General features: G+C 51.3%; 1 protein-coding gene across 5 annotated transcripts in view; it reads right to left on the bottom strand.

Annotated features, from left to right (window-relative positions):
• The window catches only part of HMG20A (high mobility group 20A), a 167,373-nt gene that overhangs the window by 9,512 nt on the left and 137,752 nt on the right, over positions 1 to 20,109 (bottom strand). The window contains exon 1 of one of the 5 annotated variants that reach the window (XM_050713102.1): positions 15,697 to 15,792. The exons of the other annotated variants lie outside the window; for them this stretch is intronic. The gene's annotated coding sequence lies outside the window, so the exon portion shown is untranslated. Of the gene's footprint in view, positions 1 to 15,696; positions 15,793 to 20,109 lie in introns of those variants that run through there. 5 annotated transcript variants of the gene reach the window in all.

Below are 20,109 nucleotides of genomic sequence, written 5' to 3'. Positions count from 1 at the left end.
CTAGCATCCTAAATGTTTGCTGCGACTAAAGAGGAAAAAATGCTGATCAAAATATTTTCCCCCTGGAATATGACAGAAACTATCATTCATTTGGGCTTCTGTAAAGACTATTGAGTTTGGCAAAATGTTGCTTTGGGGGTAAAATAACCGAGAAAAAAAAAAGTTTCAAAAGCATTTAAAAACCCTGCATTTTTCAGATAGGGAAACTCTGATTTTCCCATTTCAGACCAAATTCTTATACTGACTCTACCTTAAAGACACAAGAAGGAAAACCAAAGCCTAAAAATGAAGAGAACCAAGATCAACAGTGGAAAGCAAGGTGTTTAAAAACTCTTTTCATTCCCTTCCATACCAAGAAAATGTGCCTCTTTACATAGGTTATGCTGGCCAAAAGTTATTTCCACACCTCAGGATGCTCCTTAGGAAGAAAATCTCGCTTCCAGCTGCCTCGAGCCCATGCTCAAGCCCGCTGGCAGCAGGTCAGCACCACGGGGGTGCCAGGACCCCCCGCTCCGGCACGTGCTGCCCAAGATCCCCGTAAATAAAAGCCTCGGAGTCAGCTCTTGTGTTCATTTCACAGGCGGCTGCTTTGCTGACAGGTTTCACACGCCGCTACCGTGTCTTGTCAGCTTTATACTCTCAGGCCAACGCCGGCTCACCAGCTCCGATGTATATACATAAAAATAAATGGCTCAGAAACCCCAATAAAGTGACAGATAACATAATGGGACCTGGCTTCAGAAAATAAGCTTGTTTATGGAACCTCTGCGCCTCCCAGTCTGATTTATGTCGAGCGGGCTCCCTCTCCGCAAGGCTTTGGGGAGGAAGGCTTGCTCGTGCTCGCTCCCCATGGCAGCAAGGGGACAGCTGCTGGTTGAGAGCTGCCTTTGGAACTTTTACCCCAAGACTTCCCACAGGACTTGGATGATGTGGCCTTCCTTCAACTCATGTAGGAGCTCAGCATTTCTGCTGGCAGCCATCCCAGCCTGGTCCCATACCTGGCGCAAATACCCCTCCCTGCCAGCCTCGGGGAAGGCTCTCCCCAGCCTCTCTACTCCCTCCTGCACAGTTCCTCTCCTTGTGTATTTTTGTGGGTTTTTGTCTGCAAGCTGAAGGGAGCTGTGAAGAGCTCAGGGGCTTGAGCAGCCAACAGAGCATGTAAAGCAGAACCAGACACTGCCTACAGGAGACCATGCAGGCTTCAAAGAGGAGTGCTCCTGATGGCACGAGCAGGTTCTCCTGGTAGCCCCCTTTGCTCTGGGCTGCAGCTGGTCCTTATTCAATCTCTTGCTAGAAGAGCTTCCTTGCAAACAGGGATAATCCTTCATTTGATGTTTGCTCCCTTGGATATCACTGTTCACAGCAAGCATTGCAATTTGTGTTTATTTTTGCCAAGCCATGTTTATTCTTGAGCTGCTTTGATTGCTACAGTGCAGGCTGGGATGGCTCTTTCAGTCAAAGCGCCTGCTTCCAGGGGGCTAATAATGAGAGACTGTCAATCCGGAGACACAGGGGAAAAAATCGCAGCCCCTCCTTTCACAGAAAACAATCAGCTGCTGCCAGACCCCACGCTTCGGTTGGATCTTTGATACGTGGCTGGAGGATCCTCAGCCCCAGCCGCCAGGGACGCCTGCCCCAGTGCAGAGTGGGGAGGCTCTCAGCAGAAGGATCGTGCCCACAGGGTGTAGTGCCACGAGACACAGGGGTTCGGACAGCCCCGTGGCTGATCTGGGTGAGCCTAGCAGAGCTCTTCAGAGCAACCCGCACACCCAGAGAGGTGCAGCTGCAGACAGGGCTGTGGTAATGTGCTGCCATTTCCTACAGGTATCGATGCACCCAGCAAGTCCTCGACAGAGCCCAGGCTCCCATGGGTGAAGCAGAGCCCTGGCTAACTGCTGCCAAGCACGAACCACCCTCTGCTTCTGAAACGCCGCACCCTTTTATTAACTTCTGATGTCTTTAGGTGTCACTGATCTTCTTCCAAGGTGAAAGGCACCTCCTGCATAGCTCAGCCTTCTCGCCAGGCCACAGACCACAAACAGAGCATCTCTTCAGCCTCTGTGATCCCTGTGATCCCTCACCTGGATCCCTCCCTGGACAAAGCCCTACAGCTGCAACAGGATGGGCTAACAGAGGACAAGCCCATTTGCACCAACGCAATTCCCCTCTCTCCTCCACCACCTTGCCAGAGGAGGACTCGCTGCACTGCACTGCTGCAACCCAGAACCCCTGAGAGGCAAAGTGACCCCTGTGAGATCCAGCATCCCATAGATCCCATCTGCTGTGGCAAGGCAGGGGCACCTCAGGCTTGGACAGCAACCGCATGGCTCCTCATCCCATGTTTCAATCTCCAGGCCTTTGTCCCATTCAGATTTTAATCAAACCTTACATTACGCCAACATTTGTCTGGGGCTCAGTACTAAGGAGGGCTGTGGGGGAGGCTTCCTCTCAAATTAAATAATTAAAATGTTTTTTCCCTGGCTAAATAATTCTAATTTTTTCCCCCCAGCAGACCAGTGGCAATAAATATTTAATACATTCCTTGCTTCGCTGCATCCAGCACGTTACCATTTTAGAAATCATTTTATTGTGTGTATTTTTCTTCTTTTAATTACAGTCACCCAGCATCAAACCACTTCAATAAATAATCGAAGGAAGGGGAGAGACGGGATGGCTGTGACCGTGTGCCGGGCACTTTGGGAGATGCTCGCTGTGCTGATGGCACAAAAGGTCACGTCCCCATGCTGGTGGCCACCAACCTCTCCCCCTGGGGCCGACTCCCGACCTGCACCTTAACTCCTTCCCCCTGCCATCAGCTCCACTGGGTGTTGTGGGCTGGGGTTCCTGAAACAACGCCTGTGGAAGGGAAGCGGAGCCTGGCAGCTCCCAGACGAAGGCTCACCCTGCCAATATCCTCACTGGCAGGGGCCAGCAGCCAGCGCCAGGGGACGAGTGTAAAGGCAGGCCAAGCGTGCACTGATACCTCCCCAGGACGCGCTTCCAGCCGCCAGCAATCTGTGGCTGAAGGACTTCCTGACTCAGGCATCCTATCTCTCGTTTAAAAGCCCTCAATGGATTTTTTTTCTTCTTCTTCCAGGAATTTCTCTAATTACAAGGAGAGCCCAATCATTTCTTAACTGTTCTCTGCCCAAACCAGCCACTGATTTCCAGCACAGGCAGGTAGAGATGCCCTCCGTGCCCACAGCAAGAATTGCGGAGGGGATGCTGGGCACAGCGAGGGGGGCTATGGGGAGGTGGATGCCAGCAAGTGCCCCCTCCCCACTGCTGGAAGAAGTGGGAAAGCCAGGAGCTGCACGGACATATCCTGCTGCTCTCACAACTGCCCCACAACCAGCGGGCTCACGGCCACCATGGACTGGCACAGAGAGGGTTACTACCACCACAGCCAGCCTGGTGAATGGTATTAGCAAAAATGAATAGAAATACTACGTGAGGCTAATAAGATCTGAGGGGAGCTCCTCAGACAAGCTGATTTCCAAATTGGACTGACTTTAACCTCACATAAATAAAAATGAATGCTGAAAAAACATGGGGGAAAAATCCATAAGGGTAGGTGAAGGCATTGATGTATTTTTATCTCCCTCCTGCATTTGTGGTGTGGACCGGGGCCCACATGCTTCACCTGGGCACCGCACCCCTGGCTGTGCCCTGGATTAGCCCAGGAGGTAGAGTGTGTCCCTCAGCCCCTAGCAGGGCTTGAGGCTGTCCAGAATCGGGGCAGGAAGGTCCCCAGGCCAGGAAGGAGGCCCAGGTGTGATGGAGCAGGCCTGTGTCGGCACCACGCTGGGGCAAAGCCGGCCCCTCTGTGGGGCTGCTGGAGAAGGAACTTCTCCGGTACCCATGCACATCCCCACCCTGCCTGCCAAATTCAGCTCGAATTCACAAGCACTCCCATAAAGCACGACAGCGGGACAGACATCTCTCGCAGGGTGTCTCTAGGAGCTGCACGCCTGAAGACACAGCGAGCGCTGGCTGTCACCGGCAGCTGACTGGTGGCGAGACACCGTGTGTGGAGAGGGACTCCGGGGTTAGCGGGGGGGAGCTGTGAAAGGCCCAGAGAGCGGGGACAGGTAACTGCTGCTTGCCAGCAGGAACCAGCAACAGCGAGGAAAGCATGGGTGACACAAGAAAAATGACAGGTGAGGAAAACGATCCTCATGGCAGAGCTCTAAATAAGCAGAAGTGGGAGAAGATTGCATTTGTCAAGGCTGGAGAAAAGGATGTTGCAGGAAGTGAGCCGTGAGACGATGACACTCCAGAGGAGCTCCAGCAGTCCCTTAGCAACCCGACGCAGGGGGAAGGCGCCGTGCCAGGAGCAGGCCGCAGTGCATGGCGGAGACGCCCCGGCCACAGGCACCACTGAGATGGGCCCGGGGGCAACCCTCAGTACCCCCGCCGAGCACGGAAGGAGATCCATGGCTGCTGGGCAGAACGGGAAGAGGAGAACGGTGAAGGCATCCGAGTGGGGGCTCTGGGGAGCCCTTCCTGAGCCCAAGCGTCTGCTGGCATGATGGCAAGGCTCTTCAGACAGGCACAGCAAGAGAAACAGTAGGCAGAAAACCAGGAGAGACAATTTGGATTGCCAAGGGAGGACAGGTCTCCAAGAGGCTGGTGGGACAGGACGTTGGGAGGAGGGAAATACTCTGGTCATTTGGGGCTGCGGCCCTGAAGAGCTTACCAGCAGTGGAACCGTGGGGCAGGGGGCCAGGCTTGTGCTGGAAGCAGGGGAGCTGAGCTGGGCAGCCATCGGCAGCAGGTTTGTGTAGCTGGGGGAAAAAGTGGGGTGGGGAGAGCTGACAGTGTGCAAGGTAGAAGGGATGAAAAGTTGTCCTTTCTGTGAAGGGAAGAGCCAAGGGAAAGGAGAAAGATTGAAGGGGAAAGAGGTAGGGAGTCATGGAGCAAGCAAAAAGTGACTACAGTCCTCACAAGGTCAGCCAAGCCTCCTGTGGGCCAACCGTGTGAGAGGCATTGGGGGCAAAGCCCTGAACACCGGCTCAGAAGTCCCAGCACCAGCAGCAGCCGCCCACCAGGAAGGGGCACGGCCTCCAGAAAACAATGTGGGCAGCAGCAAACAGAGCAGCCTGAAATAAAGTGGAATCAATTTCCTCAGTACAACACTGTCTGTAACTTCAGTTTTACACTGAAATATTTACGGGGCTGAGAATTTATAAAAGTTAAGTGAAACAACTCCTGGACTGCTTGGGACAGAGATAAATTTGGGCTTAAAGTGAGCAAAGTGCCTGGTGAAGAGGAATGTGTCCAGGGACCTGGGCAACCCACAAGGCCAGGGACCACATGCCCCTTTCAAATAACATAGTGCACAACTCTGGATCCATAAAAAAGACAAAACTCTTTGATCCAATTCAGAAGTTATAAAAGAAAAAAAAAATCCAAGGCCGGTGCACCGAATTCTTCAAGGTTTTTGTGGCACCAAAATTCAGGCTGATAGCAGCTTTCTAGGAAGAGAGGAATTTCTGCTGTGCCCCTCCTCTGCACTCACCACTCAATGTCCTCAACACAGAAATTTTTCTTGCCTTTTTCGGAGGTGCTTTGACCTTTTTCCAGCTCAAAATGCCCTGTGCAGGGAATTCAGATTGGACCTGGTAAGCAGGGGTAACAGAAGGCTGCAGGAACAAAACCCCATGCAACACACATAAAGACACTTCCAGCCTTGAAGGGCTCACAACCGTTAAGTTCAGACCTTGCAAAGACTTTGTGAGCTTTACTGGCCAAGTTTTACTGAACTTGGCAGTGCACAAAATTGAGCCCATGTCCAAGCCTGTGCAGGATCAGGGCCTCAGTGTGCAAAGGGCAGCAGAGGAGTGCTGCAGGATGTGGTGTGCACCCACTCACCTCCCCACTGCTTTGCCACGTTGGAGCAGATGAAAGGCAAAAGCTCACAGGTGGGTTCTCCTCAGCAAGTACTGTCACAACCATTCCCAAAACAAAGGATGAGGACAAGGGAAGAAGCCTCCCTCTGCCCGGGGGAAATCAGACTGCTGCTTTCATGTCTGGGCCACATTACTGCCCTGCATGCCGGGAGCCTGCATGCTCCAAATCAGTACGGCTGCAGCACGGAACAACTCTGTCCATGGCATGATGTGGGGCATGGACAGGTCCCCAACCCTCTTGTAGGGCACGAGGTGCAGTAGAAGGGCTCACAGAGGCTTCCTAGCAGGGTCAGGTATGGACTGACATGCAGATGTCCAGGGCAGACTGGGACTAAGGTGGGAGAAATTGTTCATAAAAGAGATTTACCTTCCCCCCTCTCCCCCAAAACTCAGGCTTCATATCAAGAAGTCATACAGAGACATACACGTCAAAGTCAGATATGAACTTTAGGAAAAAAACAGTCTTCTTCCTCACCATTTTTGAAACCAAACACTTTTCACCCAGGAAATGAGCCAGCACACACAAAGAAGCAAAATGAAATGACCCCAAACAAACAAAATGGATTTTCATGGTTTGTTTCGTCCTCAGGGTGTGTGAGAGGGGAAAGGGATCACCGTCAGTCTCCCAGATATATTTGTTTTCAGCTGTTCTACTTCAGACACCCCATTGAAAACCTGAATTATTCACCGAGCTCTAATTGCAGCTCCGAGGTGCCCTTTGCCTCCTTTGCACAGTGCCACCCTTGGCAGAAACCTCTGCTTCCCTGCTGCTTTCCTGAGGGACACGGGGGTTACCCACGTCCAGAGACCATCCCATACCTATTCCCTACAGCACAACACTTTGGGGGGGAAAAGGGTTATTACAGACTCGAGTGTGCAACTCTGTACATGCGCACTGCGACTTTGCAGGATGGAAGGAAAAACAAGAAATAATGAATCCCCTTGCACTCACTAAGCCCAAACAAATAGACTGAAGTGGGAGCCTGATTTGCATTGGTTTGATTGAAGATGTAATTTGCTGCTGAATAAATGTGGTTGCATCCAAATCAAACCTTTAGTCCCTCAGACGTTATAACTCTTTCTCTTCTTCCCTCAGGGTTCACCAACCTTTAAGGCTGACCAAGGATGATGTATTACAGGAAGGAATGGCCTTAAATAAGAGAAGGGCAAGTTTGGAATAGATGTAAGGAAAGAATCCCCACAAGAAAGAAAAGGATCTGAGGTGCTGGCACTAGGAAGGACCTCTGGGACTGAAGCCTGGTCAACCCAGCCCTGTATCACACACAGTATCACCCCAAAAATACACCATCCCCCTGCCGTGGAGCTGTGTCGTATGCACTGTGGGGTTTGGGTTCTGCCTGCCCAGCAGCCTCCTGCTCAGAGCATTTTTTTTCTATCATTTCTTTCCCCTCAGACCATCCTGTGGGTCCCCATCAAAGCAGACAGCAGCCCTGGTGCCACCATTTCACCATGGCTGCCCACAGCGAGGTGCGTGATATCATATCCTCATGACGGATGTGTAGGAGACATGTAGGTCTTGGTAAGAGGGCACTGCTAGGATGGGCCTCTGACAGAAATCCGGGCCCAGGTTTAATGCTATTAAAGCAGGGGAGTAGTTTCCAGAGCCCCCAGGAACCTAGGGCCTTGCCCTGGTGCCTCCCTCCTAGCACAGCCTGGTGAGATTCAGACCTTTCCTCATTTGCTTGCCTCCAGCTGGAACTGGCACTTAAACGCCTTCCTCGGGCTCTCTCTGACCGGATGAACCTGCTCTCCGCCAGAGCTGAACTCCCTCACTTGTTCTTTTCTCACTCCTTGTAGTATCGTATTTATGAGATCCCTCCAAGGTCTCTTATCGATCGCTCGGGCAGCCTTGGTGACACAGCAGCTAGCGGAGCAGCAGGGTTCCCAGCAGCCTCCCAGGCAGGGAGCACAGGGGAACCGGGGCCCAGCAAGAACAGATTTATCCAGCAGCAAAGGAGGAGGCAGCCCCCACCCGTGCTAGCCCCGTCCCAAGGCACCCAGGGTCCTTTCCCCCTCAGCTGACCACATCCACATCCAGCTGTCAGGCAGGGTAGCACTGATGGGGAAGGCACAAGCCAGTGCAAGAGAATGAAGGGGAAATAACGGAAAGTGAAAAATTGCATATCGTCACCAGAGAGGAGGTTACTCGCGTCTTAGTGAGCAGCTCGTGGTTGCCTGAAGCCCTGAAGCTCAGCAGCCATGCCGTGAGCATGCAGCAGACGTGCATGTCCTGGGGATGAACTGCACCCCTGCACAAGCTCCCCTGCTCTGGCCACAGCTTCCCACTGCAGAGCATCCCTGGGGAGAGCAAGAGTGCTCACAGCCCCACTTGACATAAGGCAAATCCATCATGAGGCATGAAAGCCTTTCATTCTGGACAACTTGTTGCAGGACTTGAAAACGGAGGCACTGGGAAGCCAACTGTCTGGGCAGGAGCACTGCAAATTGGCAAGGCGGAGAGAACTGCCCGTGCAAGAGGGATGAGAGCTACCTAACAAATACTTACGGGGCAGATAAGGCTGTAAATAGTGCAGCCCCTTCTGAGAGAAGGGGGCAGGGGCATATGGTCACATCCCTGGGTGCCGTTTGTAACCCGGAGTCATCGCTCAGAAGCAAGGACCACAGTGTGGGCAGCGGCAAGGCCAGAGCAAGGGAGAGAGGGAGAGATTGATTATCCCATAAATCAATCACTGGGCACCGATTACAAAATAAACCACCAGGGCAAAGGTCAAGTGCTTTGTTATATCACCCAGCCCACAAGATTTATTCCCTGCTCAGGCAATCTGTCCCTCTTGCCATTGATCATGGGAAGCTGCAGCTCTCCCTTCCCAGCCTCAGGCACAGCTTCTGCCAACAGACCTGGCCGGGCAGAGCCCCGCAGGCAGCAGCACAAGGCTTACGGAAAACATCCAGCGGCCAGGATCAGGCACTGATCTCATAGTACCCACGTTGACACAGCTGCCATGCCGGGCAGGCTGTCTGCAGCAGGACAGCAGCGGTGGCTGCGGGTGGCACCAAGTCCTCCAGCTCCATCAGGGTGCCCGGGAGCAAATCCCCAGGGTGCTCTCTGCAAACAGCAGCAGAGGTTGCACCCCACAGGGATGCCCATGGCAGGTTGGCCTCTGGGTGCACTTGCCACTTCTTTCTGGGCTCCAGGAAAGACTGATCCCTTTGAGAATATCAAGCAGCTTCTTGGCAGGGGAGCAGGAGCTTGCTCCGAATCAGATCTACACCCAGCCAGACTGCCCAAGCCTACTTGTACACTCTGAGCTCTGTAGCCATACAGAGCTGCACAGACTGCCTCAGCACTCGACTGGAATTCAGCCTACCAAACTTTATTTTTTCAGCCCTTCTCCTTCTAACTTTAGATTTTAAACACAGGCAGCAATAAGAGGAATTCCTAGAAGTGTTGTTCATGTTTCCCATAAGCTGCTCATCACTGACCATGAAGAGATTTTCTATCCGACTCCCAAAATATAAAAACCCTAACATGGACATTTTTGAGTCCTTTCACACCACCCAGAAGAGAATAACGTCAGAGCTGTAGGATGTGCGTGCGCTTACACTCAGAGAGTGGCAAAGAGACATCATGGGGAGGAGGCGAGGTGCTCGCTGTGGGCAGGGTGCCTCCGGCCACACAGCCAGCGCCTGTCTGCTGCCAGGGGCTGTAGAAGCAGACAACCTGGGCTGAGGCTGCTTCCACTTATGGATGTTCCCATCAACCCTGAGACTGTCATCCCCGTTCCCTGCGGGATGGTACTCGTGCCAAAATGGTTGCTGCACTTGGCACTTGCCTGGGAGTTTATTTTTCTTTCCAGGAGCACTGAGCGTTTTGACTCCTATTTTAGCCTGTCTGCCAGCAGAGAGGGGAGGCTCCAGCCCATAGGCCAAGCTGCATGTTCCCAGCCCAGCCTTTAACATGCTCCCGGGAGCTACGTGGGTCTCCACCAGGCAGAGGGGCTCCAGCACCAACAGGACAGCTGAGCCCGGCCCCAGCTGCTGCCCAAATGACAGCGCCCTGCCTTGTCCCTACCTGCTGCAGGATGGCAGGAAAAGCATGCCTGTAGTGGGGAAGTGACGGACACGTTTGAGGTGATGAACTACAGCGCACACCAAACCTGTCACCTCCCTATCCCAGCCCAGGAAAAAAAGCACAAAGACCCACAGCTGCTCCATGGGTCTCTGCTTCCCTGGGAGAAGCAGCAAACCCTACAGAAGTCGTATCCGTGCAGAAATGAGCATCTCCACCAGCTGCTGGATCTCTCTTGGTGTTCCTTTTCCCACTGTGTAGAGCAGGTCCTGAGAGCACAGTGCTCATCTCCCGAGCTGGCATTGCCTTCCCCAGTCACTGCCTTGACCTCAGCATGGAAAGGTGCAACAGGCAGCCAGCCCCTCCCCCCCGCCCTCAACAAACGTGGTGGTGACATTATTCCAAGCATTAATTGCCTCATTTGTGGAGGATTTTGCAAATCCCATGGAGCCAACAGCATCTTACTTTCATAGCCTGGCACGCCAGCTCCCCTCCCACGAGGGTTTTGACCCACACGGACATCCATCACTCCTGTCGCTGGCCCAGCTCCACGTTCCCTATGGCGGTAATGAGGCGAGGTCAGTGCAAGACAGCTGCATTCCCCAGCCCTCCCCTCGCTCCTCGTGGCAGATTTAGAAGTTCACATTTAATCTGAAAGAGGGAAGATGGAAAGGAGCCTCACCAGCCACAGTTTCTGTAAATGTCAGGACAGGAATGAGATCTTAGCAAACCTTAATATACTATGCAAATCCTCCAAGCATGACCATGTGTTGCCAGGGCTTTTTATTCCCCTCCATGGTAATCAGACAGACAAGGATTAAAAAGAGGAGCTGCTGCATAACTAGCAGGCCTCTCTGATTTAGTAACCACAGTGTAGAGATGATACTGGAACATATGGGACTAGGGCTCTGTAAGGGGGAAACCTTCAGGGTTAGAGGCAATTTGGGACAGACCAGAAAAAGAGCCACAAGCAGAGGCGGATATTCTCCTAAGGGTTGTTAGCCAAACAGAGAGTTTTGCCTGCATCCCCAAAGATGCATCTCCATCCTCTGCAGCACATTTGGTGTGTGCACAATAGGCTGAGGCTGCGTGCAAGACAGTGAACAGCCATGCATTTGGTGCATGTCTGGATGAAAGCGAGACAGCACTCCGTGGAGATGAGAGGGGAGGAGGGACCATGTGGAGTCCAGGCACAGAGCTCTCTCTTTTTCTACAACTGCATGTTTACCTTGCTTTTCACTTTACTTCCCCCCGCCATCAGGAAAGCTCCATCACTTTCCTCTCTCGTAATGATGTTGACCTGATTAAAATTTTTATTGGATTTTACAAAATAATTTCATACATACCATTCCCCGGAGCCCTGCAGGGTGGAGGGAAGGTTGGAGAGAGAGAAAGGAGAAGAGAGTATATTAAGAATGAGGTTGGGAAAGGAAATATTTTATTTTACTCTGAAATGATTTTTCCTGGATGAATAATAGATTAGAGATCTCACTTTTTAAAATAGTGCTCTTACAAGTGCCCATGAAACACTCAGGCAGGAAAAAAGGCACCACTTGAGCATTTGGGGCTTACTTCAGCAACAGCTTTGCCTTCCTCCTGCAGCTTCGAACCCTTTCCACCAGCGCTCTCAGCAGCACGAGCTGTGTCTTACTGGCTGCCACAACCCAGGTGAACAGGTGCACGAGGAGACAGAGCCCTGACTCTTCTGGCCACCCATGGCACTTTTATGGCCAGCAATGGGCTGTGTGGATCCACTTGCCAGACCCTCATCTCCTACCTCGCATCCCTAGCCCTGGCCAGTGACAGCTCAATGAGCCTGACGTGTCCCATGGGAGCTTACGGACTACAGCAAGCCTCAGGGAAGCTTGAGGTGAATGTAAACATGTGACAAAGGGTTTGCAACTTGTGATTGTCTTGTTATTTTAGCATTTTTTCTGCTGCTTTGCTCCCTCCCCACAGGCAACGTCCTAATGCCAGTACTTCAGTTGCAGAAAGGCTGCTGCTACTTTGCTTCAATCCCTAGAAAGAAGTCAGGTCTTTGCTCGTTTGAGGAATGGTACGGGATGATTTAGTTACCCAATTCCATTTTCATGTATTTAAATTAGATTGCAAACCTTTGGCCCAGGGACTAGCTGTTCCCTTCACACGAACACAGCTGCTCTTGCAATGGGCAGCTTTGCACCCTAGGTCTCAGTGCAATAAAATAAATAAAAAAAGCCTTTCAGAGAGCTCAACACTTGCTTCAGATGTCCTTTCAGGAGTACTCCCCCAGGGCTGGCTTGTTTTTGAAATTCAGTTTCCCTGGTGGATGCTTATGAAACAAACATTTCAGTGCTGTGCAGGTGCCTCAGCAGACGACCCCTCACAAGTGGCACTAAGTCTGTGAACCAAACCTGGTGTCAGTTGAAACTCAGGCAAAAGCAGCCACATTCAAGTGAAACCAAGGTGAGGAATGAAGGGCGTTCCTCAGGGCAGGCACCATTTGTGGCCAGCAGCAGAGATTGCCTGCAAGCTTCTTGCTCTGTAGGCGATTCTCAAGGTCACACTGCTGAAAGTATTAAGGTTCCCTGGGCAACCTTTAATATATATTTTGGAATGTGTTTGCGGGGCGAGAGTTGAAATTTTTCCAGCATCATGTTCTCTAACAATTGCTGGTTGACATTTCCCCACCAGTTCTCATTTTCTTCCTGAAACAAGTGCTCAGACACAGCACCTCTGCCCAGGTGGGAGGGCATCGCAGCCCCCACCCGCAGGCTCCCCAAAATGTGTGTTCCTGCTATTTGCCCACATGGGACAGCACTGCTGTTTTACAGGGCATTCTCCATACCCACTGTTTTGTTACAGGGTGGGTGCAGCAGTGGCAGTGTTGTCACCTCACCCCAAAACACAGGCAAACCTTCACCCCCAGCAGAACCCAACTAGACCCTGCCTGAGGCTCTGCTCTGCCCTCAGAGGCATGGCCCTCCTGCTCCTGCCATCCCCCTCGGCAGCCCTCAGGCATCCATCCCTGCGAGCTTGGGCTGTGTCTGCCACCCAGCACATCCTCACCTTGACTGCCAACGCTCCTGCCTCTCCATCCCTGTGCCATGCAGGCTGCCCCCACCAGGGACCGGCAGAGCCAAGACCTGGCAGCACACAGAGCATCTTGCAGCAGGAAGGGATCTGCAGGGCAGCAAATCACTAACTAATATTACACCAAGAAGAGTCCAAGCCCTAGATAAAAATGACATGTTGAATCATGCCCACAGTCCAAGAAATGGAGGGCACCTGCAGCCACTGTTACATTGTCCCACACCCAGAGCAAAATGGGCATTTCTGACTTTCATTTCACACTAACAACAGGGACAAAGAAGAGAAGAACGAATATAAAGCCTCCCCAAGAGGCTAAGCACAGCAATTCACTGCACAGCCGAACTGGAATGAGACACAAAATGGCAGCTGCTCCTGCAAGCGGGCAGAGCCAGCTTCTGTGCTCACGAGCACAAAGAGCAGCAGCAGCTCCTGGGGCTGCACAGCTGCCTCCATCTCCATCCCGCTCAGCATCTCAGGAGGTGGACAAGAAATTAGGGACATTAATTTCTTCCCATGATGGAGAAAAAACAACCACCCACGGGCTCTAACCAAACCTGAAGCTTTCTGGAACTCGGGCATTAATCTCTGAAAGGAATATTAAGTCCCTCCAAGTATTCACATTTTGCTCTTCCCTGTTTCTGAGGAGGTGCGACATGGACAGCCCCTCTCCACCGGTGACCAGCTCATGCATAACAACAAGCTGTAGGAGCCTCCTACATGACCCGCAGGCCCACTCCCAGGTCTCAGGGCTCCATCTCCTCCCGATGGAGCTTCAGGGAAGCCTCCAGGCTTTGAAGCTCATGCCCAGGTATCAGCAGCCCTCTGTCTGCACTCCCTGGGATGGCCACGGGCAGCTACCAGGTCTCAGGGCACCAGCTCAGCTCATTTCTTGTCCCTAAATCACACAAGCAGACAGGTTGAAATACATCAAATTATTTCCTACCCTCGCACCTCCCTGTAAGTGGCGGTTGCAGCTGTCAGCCACATTACACAGGCGAGCAGGAGAGGCAGTGGAGGCAGCCCCATTCCTCACACATTTTTAGGAACCCCTGACGCATGCCCAGGTTAGGGGAAGGACAGGACAACCCCAGCTACAAACACCAGCCCCTGCCATCAAAAGCCATCTTTCAGAAGGAGCGATTTTGGCCACAAGTTGCATCTCTTGGCACTCACTGAAGTGGTGCAGCATTGACTGGGTCCCTCAGCACACGAGGGAGGCTTGTGCTGTCACCACTTCACCCCAGATAATGAAGGCTTTCATCTCCAGGTTTGTCAATTTAGCACCTCCCCAGAACGAAGCCTCTTTTTCAGTATTAAAAAAAATGCATATTTATCAAACCTTGTCAGGCAGCAGGGAGGGGGAAACAGCTGGCAGCAGCCTCCCTCTCCCCATCTGACACGCGCTTGCCATTTTTCACAGTTTCAACAGCTCTCCAGCTCTGGTTCTTGTAATTACGATGAAAAACCTCACACTCGACCATAGTGCCTCGCAGCCAAGACACCAATGTGTTTCCACATAAAAGCTTCATTGAACCCCCCCCCTTTTTTTTGGGGGGTCTCCGCTTTATTCTCATCCTCTCTTACATCATTGTATTCACATGGTCTTCAATTATTTACAAGCATACAAAACACTCCAGCCTGGTTTCTCCACTGGTATTAATCAGGGAAGTGCCAACTAAATCAGCAGAGCTACAAAGACTTGCTCCAGAGAAGAATTTGGCCTGCTGTCCCTGAAGACCCCTCCTTCCTTCCACAGAACACATGAGAAAGGAGAGGATAAAAAAGTGTTTTTTTTTTTTTTTTTTTCATTCCCTGACTTTGCCAGACACATGCAAGCATGCTAATGCCCACCGAGACCTGCTCCCCACCACTGACCTACTTTTCATTCGTGTGCCTGCAGCACGCTTCTCGCCTCCTGCAGCAGCCTGCAGTGCTCGGAGCCATCCTCACCTTGCCAAGGCCCCGCAGCAGCACCGGGAGCCCCGCACGAGGCAGCCCCCTGGGTGCTGGGGCAACATCCACCAGCTTTAAGGACAGCTAAGGTCTTTGGTTATGCAGGCAGCCCTTGGAGCTGGTGCAGCACCCTCTCCAGTGCCTTCAGGATGCTTTCTCTATGCTTTCCACTGTCCCTGGGCCTCCCTGGAAGAGAGCTTCCCCCGACCAGTGGGCACAGCAGGCTGACAGATAGGATGGCCTCCTCCAGCCATGACTGATCATTTCCAACTTGCCATAGCCCAACATTTTAATTCAACAAGACCAATCAAGTCCCCAGGGCACAGGCCACAAATCAGAAAGCAAGCACAAGGTGTTCCTCTGAAGCTGGAGGACAATCACCAGTCAGCTAGGGCTGTTTCTTTTTAAGGACTCATCCCCCACATACACGGTGCCCACCTCAGCTTCTCACAAGACCAGCACAGCCAATCTTTCCCCAACTTTTTATCAGGACTTCGCGATCATACAACGCAGAGACTGACTTTTGAAAGTCATTTTGTTATTTGCACCTTCGCTTAGGCTCAGAAAGAGACCAAGTTCATGAAAGCGTAATGTGAGTGTGGAGAGCAGGTCTGCTCTCCTGAGAGGATTTTCACATGCAGACTGGAGAACCATGTGTGAAACCTGGGGCTACCGGGCATCTCATTAAAAGACAGAGCTTAAACTTACTGCAATTTCCATCAGCAGTTCACAAACCGGGGCCACCGTGCTCAGAACCAGAAAGCCAAGGAAGCGCAGCAGAGAGACACCAAGCTGGGCTTTACTGCACCAGACCAGCTTACTCATCCTGATGTACCACCACAGCAAGGAGGTGTCACAAGGCCTTCATCATGACTGGAATGATAATATCCATGATTCACACGGAAGACTTTTATACAAAGCACAGAGATAAAAATAAAATGAAGGGGAAAAACTTCAGAAACAGTTTCATTCCCCACAAGATGGATAAACCACGATGAATGTAAACAGCTCAACTTGACCCAAATATTTTTTCGTTGCTGAGTAACCCTGCAAAAATCTTATCTTACTAGCATCTGTGAAGATTAGGTGGAAGGGAATTTTAAACAAACATTCGCTGTCCGTTGTTTTAGAGAATTTCAGCCTGGACACGAACTCTCAGGACTGCTACTTTTCAGCATCCCTGACACCTTTCAGGAGGGACCAAACAAATGAGGAGGGCAGGTAGCATCTGTAACATTTCCAACACATTAACATGCTGCTGACATGAAGGCTCACATGAAACATTTGGTTTTACAGCTTTCCAAACTCTCCTGCACCCTAAGAGAAGGACGCAATCGCTTTACGAAGGCTCTGAGCAGGAAATACATGCTCAGGCCATGACTACAGCAGGAGGTGGGAGGAGGGGTAGGCACGGCAGATGGCTCTGAGCCATTTTGGGTGGCAGTAGGCACCCAGCGAAGGGCTCAGACTTTACAACCCACACTGGTTGCCATATGCTGCGGCAGTGGCTCAGCATCACGCAGGACCCAATTTATAACATCCTTCAGGGCTGCCAGTACCACACTCCCCTCTTACCGCTCTCCATTACTAGCGCACCTTTCATCTGAGCATTTTCTAGTACCTCGCTATCATATTTACTGATTTTTCATGTTTTTTTTTTTTTTTTTATAGGTGGAGGGAGATCTGATAGATCAGATGAGAGATTCAGCCATGAGGTTTTAGTCTCATTCGTGCTCTGGAGGTCAGGCCTGCTCACTCCTTCCCTCTCTCCCAGCAGATAAGCACTATCTCAACAACACAGATGCCTTTAGAGATCACCTTGCCCCCTGCTAACCTGTGCAGTACTTCTGCTGTGTGTCCTGCAGCTGAAAGCACACAGCAAGGGAGGCTGTGCCTGTGACACAGGGAGCTCGGAGCAGGTGGGGAGATTACAGCTCTGAACATGGCAGCCCTTCCAGCAACAACAGACTTGGTTGAAATTCTCCTGAAGAAACACAGGGAAATGAGAGTGAGGAGGAGAAAATCCTGGAGGTAGCAGGATGGAGATTGATATGCCATCAGCAGGGCTTGGAGGGGAGGATGCCAGCAGCACCTGGCAGCAGGCTGCCATGATTACAAGGGGCAGGGTAAAGGAACAGCATCACTGTGCTACCGTGTGCTTTTGTTATACTGCAACCACAACACAGTCCCAGTGCTGTGGCATGATGGTGAGGGATGCTGCAGCTGTAAAATGGAGCACTGGGTCCAGTCCAGAGCAGGACAAAGTGCAGGCAGTTGAGGGTAAGAGAAAGGTCTGGCGGAATTACACACACAAATGGGCTTTTGCAGCTCTGGTCAGTGCATTCAAGAAAGCCTCCTCCCAATCCTAGCAAGAAGGTCCTTCCCTCCTGGGGGAGCGGTGCATCCCACCTTTGAGAGCACACTTTGGGAAATGGTGCCATCAGAAAACTGCTCAAAACATTCACTCAGTTACAGACAACCAGGCTGGACCTTCCACCTTGAAAGAACATGTACACAGGGGCAGCTCATACTCAGTTGCTGGAAGGAGCAGGTTACCCTGAACCTGGTTTTACCCACTGGTTTAAAGCCCAGCTACGCAGCTACAGATAAAGCAATGAAAGCAATTTACTCTGTAAAGACCCTTAAAATATCAGGTTAGTAAAAGTGCTGCAGCTCCTACCAGGGTACTGAGGAAGGACAGTCATCCACACCTGTGCTAGGCAACTGCAGTTGCATTTCTTGGGTTCAACGAAAAACTGGGATACTTTTGACAGTGTGGAAGAAGCAGCCACTCAGCATCAGTTATTTGAACTCAGCATGGTCTGTGTATTCTGACTAGCCCTACTGCACGCACAACATTCACTGGTGCCCTACCTCTCCATCCACAGCAGCTTCTGGCCCTGGCCTGTTTTGCTTCCCACCTCACAGCATTTTAATCCTTAGGTGATGCATCTCCTCGACATGCACAACAGACACGGCCAGGGAGCTTCCTGGAGGAAGTAATTACAGAAATTGAGCTCACCCAAGCAATTGAAAAAGCTGAGATATATCTCAAAGCTCCAATTTTTCTCTCTACTACACTCAGGACCTGCAACAGACCAAAATGCACCATTGGCATCAGGCTTTGCTCTTCTCCAGCTGCTGCCTAGAACTCCACCAGAGCTGACAGCTTTACAGGGCTGGTCCATGAGCTCCAGCTCACCAAGGCTCTCCTGTTTAGGTTGGATCAACCAGTTTCATGATGGAAGTTAGAGGGGTTACGCCACTGCTGTCCTGAGCCTAGGAGCATCTGGCCCCACGGTGGCATTTCCAGCCCTAGGAAGCAGAGGCTTCTGTCTGGTCACAGCCTGCTAAAGCCTTTGCTTTGCTCACCCTATCAGGCAGCTAACACATCACAGCCAGCTCCATAATCTCCCCAGCAAAGCAGATCTCAGCTGCAACTTAATCTGAACTTTAACTTCAGTTCTCACAGCTAGCTCAAATGAAAATGAAAAGCAAATGATAAAGAAAAATCCACAAAGTCAAGTAGGTGGCAAGGGGACCAGAAGCAGAGAATGCAACTGGAAAGAGCAAGGCCACAGCAGATCCAGCAGTGCAAGCATTAATTGCTTTTTAATTATTCCAGTGTTTTTCTTCCCCAGAGGCTGGTAATTACAGGATTCCTGCCTGCCCTCCGGTGGCTAAGGAGGAGAGGAAAACCAAGAGCATGTCAGCAGAGCAAGCCCAGGAACCAAGCCTCCAACAAAAGGCCTGGTTTGCCCCCATGGGTCTGAAGCTGCTGGCATTTACTTTGAGCACCATGCAGCAAGACTGCAAGACCACCCCCACACACACACGGTCATCTCCAGGGGAAATCAACCACCAGTGCCACCTTTATGGAAAGGAGTTCAAGACTGCTTTAGACTGACCAGTATCTTAAGTTTCCAGCTGAATGAAGAACAGGATCTGCTTCTGATCAGAGACACAGGTAAAGAGTATAAACCAAACAAGGACAGCCCAGATGTTTTGCCCTGGGTTTGATTTGCATTTCTGAAGCTCTAAAGAACAGAATCACCTTCCCTCCCATCCTGCTGCTCCCCATGCCCCGGATACAGTCAATTCCAGCTCCAAGACAAGGGTCAGCCTGCTTCTCAGCACACCTCCTGCTATCAAACACCCTTATGACAAAGCTAGCTGTGCACATCTCTGGGCTTTTTCATGACCTGAAGAAGCCCAGCTCAGTCAAACACAGCCTGATGAGTATGGCAGATCTCTGACACTGGCTGTTTGGCTGCACAGCCACCACCAGGTACCATTCATCAGCTGTCATCTGACAGTGTCCCCATGCCCCCCAGCCTCTCCCCACAACAGTCCTGAGCCAGCACCAGGCAGCAAGTTCAACCCCTCGAACCTTCAGCAGATCTCCTCCGTGGCAATCTCACCCAGGAGCACATGAGAATTGACAGATGCATGTTGTGAACAAGTAGAGAGACCATTGAGAGAAGCCTGTATTTAACTTTCCGGTTCAAATATATTCTCTTCCATCCACTCCAGATGCTACTCAGACACTTTGGAGAAGGATATTTAAAGATAGCATGATCAAAGTGAGAGGAGGAGGAGGGCAAGTGCAAGGGCACAAAAGTCCCATTAGTGGGAAATCAGAATTCAGCTACATCCCTTGCACAAGACAAAGGTGAGATAAAAGCTCTGCAAGGAAGACATGGGATCGCAGCAGCATTGACTTCGTGAACATCTGTAAGCAGAAAACATGCTCACTGCTTCTGTAAGGGAAAGGGCACAAACTCAGCAATTTTCTTCTGATTGGTGGATGGGAATTTGAAGCAGACTTTTCACAGCTCCGGTTATTTCTGGATTTTGTAAGTCCAAGGAGCTTCAGCTCCCTGTCAGCCCAAACACAAGCTCCCAGACAGCTGCCTAGGGAGCAGAAGCCTACTCCCAGTGTATCAGAGCATTCTCCAGCAGGAAGGGAATGGGACAAGTAACCAGGAGACCTGAGCATAGTTCACTGTACCATCCCCTGCTTTGCCTCATGACAAGGAAAAAGGTTTCCACCTGCACAACATTCCCAAAGGGGCATCTCAGTGCTAGCACTGACGTCAGCAGCCCTACAATTTCAGACTA

The sequence above is a fragment of the Cygnus atratus genome, chromosome 11 (genome assembly GCF_013377495.2).
Source record: "Cygnus atratus isolate AKBS03 ecotype Queensland, Australia chromosome 11, CAtr_DNAZoo_HiC_assembly, whole genome shotgun sequence".
Lineage (NCBI taxonomy): Eukaryota > Metazoa > Chordata > Aves > Anseriformes > Anatidae > Cygnus > Cygnus atratus.
The sequence above is the reverse complement of the archived record's forward strand: the minus strand, read 5'-3'. Positions and strand labels throughout refer to the sequence as shown.